Genomic DNA, 6,293 nt, shown 5'->3' on the forward strand with positions numbered 1-6,293 from the left:
AGGGACCTCCCCCGGGAGAACTAAGGACCGCGGGGGCGCTACTCCCCGTCACCTCGCCACAAGGTGCCCTGCGGGCATTTTTTATTATTATTATATTATTATTATTGGGTATGTACGTAATCCTTAAGTTTGCAGTACAGGCGAAGTAAGGCTAGACTGGTAGTATTATACAAATGGACGATTTAGAATTACCCTTATCAGAAACTTTATCATTAGTTGTTTCTATATATGAATACAACATACACACATTGTTATCAGCCCATATATGTTCCTACTGCTGGGACAGAGGCCTCCTATGAGGGTTCAGGCCATAATCCACCTCTCTGGCAAGTGCGGGTTGGCAGATGTCACGATGCACGGTAAAAATTTCAAGTGACAAATTTTTGGCTTTTTGGCTGCTTCCTTAACTCAAAACTTTGTTTCTATAATAATATTAATTTTAAAAAAGGTGCATATTTATAGTAATGTTGTTGTATTACGTTAGCATACCGCAATAATATAAATAATGAAAAAATTTTTATGAAAAGCTACTTTGAGTTTGTATGATGTTAAGACTGAGTTTTAAATTATTATATTTATCAATTTACATAAAACTTTTTAAATGTCAGTTTAGTTAAATAAATACAACAGATTAATCCAAAATAAATTCACGTTCTATTAAATATAGACACAACCATATCAAACTTTTTAAACTTTCGTCTACAATATGGGTGCAGTAGATAGTAAAAACTTCGGGAACATGCTTGCGCAGTTCGCGCGTCACTACCGCCATCTATAGGCGAGTAGCTGAATCGAATTAGTATATTTCGTAGAATTAATAACAAAAATTATTGCATTGACTGTAAAAATTGTTCGAATATTTAAATAATTGGTAAAATATTTTTATATTCTCAATACAATAATTAGGTACATTTTAGTACAAAATAAGAATATAACATAAAGAGTATTGTATGTACCTATTATTTTAATAAACGCAAGTATATATAATGATTATGAAATCTTTTTCAGCTATTATGATCAAGTACCAATGTATAAATGATTAATTTTGTCTTTTAAAAATCTATTTAGTACCACGGTTTTTTTCTTTTGCCGTTGATTATTGAAATAATGTACTGGATCACGAAATATTACACCTATAATTTATCTGTGAGATGTAAAATCTCAAGTCGTAGTGATTATTCATAATAAGGTTCGTATCAGAAAATAAATCTAAAAGTTATTATTAAACATCCTATCAGATATCGATCAAATAAGATTCGTATTGGAAAAATCATTCAGTTTCTTATAATGACCACTAGATGGAAGTATTTAATGCCCTTTTATGCGTATAGATGTCACTACAGACAAGTTTCAATTATTAGCTTCACAATATAAAGCATTGACTACACTTTTTTGTTGCTTTAATAATTTTATTTAGACGAATAGTGTAATGAGTTGTTCATCCATTCAACCTAACAAACTTCCTATTATACATTTTGTAGGATACATATTATTCATCCAAAATCTAGGAGACATTATTAGAAATCAATGATTTTTTCCAATACGAATCTTTGTATTGTTATAACACTTTCCGTCCCCCTAGTCAAAAGAAAAACCGCAGACTTCCTCAAATCTCAATCTTTCGTTTAGGCGTGAAGAATAGACACACAGACAGAGTTACTTTTGCATTCATTATCTTATTAGAGATAAGGTAGCATCGTCTAACGCTATCTTCGCGCTATTTTTTGCCCATACAACGACTCAGGTGTTCTGGCATAATCCACCACGCTGGCCTAAGGGCAGACACATGCCTGGTCTTAACCTCATGCCTAAGTAGGTAGGAGAAAACCGGCATGTCTAAGTAGACATGCTGGTTTTCTCACGATCTTTTTTTTTCAACTTTTTTAAAATTTCAACGAGTTCTCAAGATGTGGATAAAAATCGATTAAATATTGTTTCTTTAACGCATAAGCGTAGAACCAAAGGGTCCTGGGTTCGATTCCCGACACACAAAGGTTCGGGCTGGTAGGGCACAGAAGGCTGATCACCTACTATTCCATAAAGAAAATCGATCAGTGAAACAGATGTATATCATCTGCCCCATACCCCAGTAGGGGACTCGGGACCTCACTTATTTAGACCAATAATTTATATCATGCTTCTATAAGAACAATAGTATAATGTATAGACATAAGGTTTGAAATAATTTAATAAATATTTAGATTAGAAAATAATAAATAAAAGCAGGAATTAATTTACTACTATATTAAAACATTAATAATAATTAAACGTATCAAATAATGTTTGTCATTATTTTTATTTTATTTTCAAAATTAGCCAACATTCGTTTCCAATAAGAATCCCCATATTCTTATAGTATGTAATATGTCTTAATGGAATATTTTTCACGCATGTGATAGGGACCCCTTCTCCGCTGACCAATGGGCAGTGTCCAAGCCACACCCTCGTATCGATATAGTGTTGTGTATAGCTTATATTTTTATTGATTAATATAGTAGACCCCTTTTAAGAGCGTTGGAGCGTGTTTATAATTTTTATTGTGTACAAGTTAATGATAAATTAAATCTTTAGTGGCAGTTTGTCTGTGAAGAGAATAACAATGTTTGGTGATGGCTTAGTTATGCATTTTAAATTAGTTAGTACCTACACAAGAAAAAACTTTCTGGTTGCACATTATGTTAAAACTTTCTGGTGGCATATGCTACAATGAAGCATGAAATTATAAAGTACTGTAAATTTAGAAATAAAAAACTTTATAACGGATTTTAAACGCGATTTATTCATTATATTATTAACCCGACGTTTCGAACACTTTACAGCGAGCGTGGTCACGGGGAGACTGTCTCCCCGTAATATAATGAATAAATCGCTTTTAAAATCCGTTAAGAAGTTTTTAATTTCTAAATGTATAATACTCGCGTAAAATCAAACACAAGAAAATACTAAGTACTGTAAAGTTATTGAATTATAAAATTCATATTTGATTAATAAATATCAAAATGCTCTAGCATCTAATACAACGAAGTATCGCAATGTATCGCCACACTCATACTTTACATTAAAAAAATATGTTTATTTTTTTAATAAACGCACGTAGAGGTTCTACTTCTTTTTCTTTTTTGTTCTACTTTCTTAGCAATAAGATACCAGTAAATAGGTACTTCGCTTACATAGGTACTCGAACTAAGAATTGTACTATATTTAATCTAATAATCTACCAATCTTTGTGTTTTATTTCAGTTGTTATCTGTGGACAGAACAATGTGGCCGGAGATTTTTTATTGACATTTAGGTGTAATATACAAAAATTTAAGAATACGTATATTGAGTACACTAATAAGAAATTTAAAAGCGATGCATATTCTGAGACAAGCTGGACCTGATAAAGTTTATCCAATGAATACTTATTATTCAGTTTACCATTTTCATGTACTTGTATTGATACTTAATAAACTCTTTGTGATATTTCTGCTTTCCTGTTAATAGTCTCATTTATTTTGAAATTATTTGAGGACTGAAAATATCTATCAAAATTTATTAAATAAACTATATTTTATTATGTACAAACAATCTAATTGATTGATACAATACTGGTCTTAACTCTTCGTGTTTATGACATACCAACCGACCAGTGAATTTTCAATTAGCAAATACATATTTTTTTTATTATATAATAATTATTTCCAATCAACATCAAAAATTGATTTTCTGTTTGTTATAATATCATAACTTCTTAATGGGCGAATAGATTTTTTTAATTTCTTCAGTTATTTCAAAATTGGTGCTTGTCATGCGGTTCTATTTACATTTGGCCTGGTTCTGTAAATTGGTAGCCGCTTTAGCTTTTAGTTAAAAATAGTCAATTATCTATTCTCATCGAATATTCGGCTGAAGCTTGTATTTGGTTCAAATCGCGTTCGGCAACACTAAAAATTAATAATCCATGAGGTGAAACACGCTTAATACATTGCATCAAAATATGAAAACGTTAATAAATAATAGACATTCGTATGTAATTCTCGGAAAAGTAAAAAGGACGCGAGCAAAGCCGCAGGCCGTACACTAGTTTCAACATAATTGACTAAATGTATGTTTGTTACGGACACTCGGAACACAATAGTTATTCGGACCATCTGCCATTTTGTAATGCAGTTTTTGCAAATTTGCAGAGGGGTTACTTGTTATATATATAATAATAAAGACAAACTGGTTCTAACGCAAACCAATTTCTGATCGTCAAAATCATTATTACATTCATTGTATTCTCTCTCTCATTATTATATTCATGGAATTCTCCTACTACAGGTTTTTTAAACTTATCAGGGGAGTTCCAAGTATATGCAACCACACACCCAGGCAGACAGGCTGTATTTAAATAAATTGTTTAAATTGTATGTGTGTGTTATTAATGAAGACTCGTTTTAATGTTTAAGAAATTATTCACAATTTCGCATTCTTGCACAGGATTATAGTCTTTCGTTGATATATATTTAATACTAAATCTTCTTGCATACACCCAACAAACTCCGTTCTATATAGTCAGGGAAGTTCAAAAATCAAAAACGGTTCATAAATCATAATTTTATGACTATAATAAAAGTGTTTAAATGTAATAATGTTATGCATGTATTCTACTAATTTAAGAAAAAGCTCTGTTTAATTTGTGCATGCTGTGTTAACCTGTAATTATTTGTTACTTTTTCGCAAGAATATTTGTTATAATATTTATACTTAGAAAAAACAGTAAACAATTGTTGGTTGACCTAATAAATAAATAAATACTAGCTGCGCACTGCAGTTTCACCCGCGTATATCTGTATCCCGTAGGAATATCAGGATAAAAGTTGCCTATGTGTTACTCCAGTTGTCCAGCTATCTACGTACCAAATATAATTGCAATTGGTTCAGTAGTTTTTTCGTGTAAGAGTAACAAACATGCACATCACATATACATGAGTATGTATTTACTCATAAACTTTCGCATTTATAATATTAGTAGGATAATTGCTAGTTTAAATAGGATAAATAAAAGGCTGTATTTTGTAGAAATGTTTATTAGAAAGAAAACAGAAAATAAATCACATGTGTAGGCCACAATCTGTCAACGAGTTTGATAAATATAAATGATATTACAGAAAAACAGCACGCGCAGGGTTAGATTTAACAGAAAGCAGGGAAAGGGTTAGAAAGGTCAGTGCCTATATGGGGTGCAGGGAAGGGTTAAAATGCCCTAATGGTCAATGGCGTTGGAAATATTAGATTTAACAAACCGGTATAGGACTATGTACTGTTGTGCTTTGGCAAAGCTCTTTCATTTCATTGTAGGTTATTTTATTTACAGCATGTTTTAACGTAAATTACACTATCACCTGGGAGTTTATAAATTTTATTACAATTTTTGTGTATTCCGTAATTGAAATAATAATATTGATTATTGTATTAACGTAATATAATACTTATTATAGTATATTTGTTTTAGGTAATTTTCAGTATTTCTCTTATCCTGCTAACGCATATTGGAAAGTCGACAGGGATTAGAGAATATGGTATAATATTTAAAGTTGCAAATTTTTTTCGAATATAATTTTTATTATCCAGCTTATATTCAAAACCCTGCCTGGTTTTGAGAAATCGTCACTTTTTGTTTTTTTCTTTTGTTTTTGTAAGACATTCTTTTACAATATATACACGTAAATAATGAAATAAAGTATCAAAGTTAGAGTAGTTAGTATAGACAGTATCTGGTTTTTCATGTAAATTCCCCGTTTTCTTGTGATTTACGGTTTAACACCCACTTTCACCAGAACCAAATTTCATCCAAATCGGTCCAGCAGTTTAGGCGTGTAGTAAAGATAGACTTTCTTTCGCATTTATAACATTTATAAAGCAGTATTAAGTAAAAAAATATCAGTAAAGGATGACATGACATGAGAACACACAATGAACAAAAAAGCGCAAGATTTGTCTTATATAGTAGAAACTATTAGCACTCTAAAAGGGTCCCAAAATACAAAATTATACCGGCAACAAATTTCAAAAACCGAGATGGTTGGCAAGAGTTACTCTTAAACTTATTTGTACGTAACTCTTACCGCACCCTTACCGCACTCTTACGCACCTGACCGTTTTTTTTATATTCACAAAATGCATAATGTAATAGTTAATATAGAAAGTATATTCGCATTAACCTAATGGACGAACGAACGAAAACAATTTAAGATGCTTAATTCGTTTTAAAATATTTACGAGGTACCTTACCTAACCCTTCTTTTGGTAGAGATTTTGTATGTGGT

The sequence above is a fragment of the Zerene cesonia genome, chromosome 16 (assembly GCF_012273895.1).
Source record: "Zerene cesonia ecotype Mississippi chromosome 16, Zerene_cesonia_1.1, whole genome shotgun sequence".
NCBI classification, from domain to species: domain Eukaryota; kingdom Metazoa; phylum Arthropoda; class Insecta; order Lepidoptera; family Pieridae; genus Zerene; species Zerene cesonia.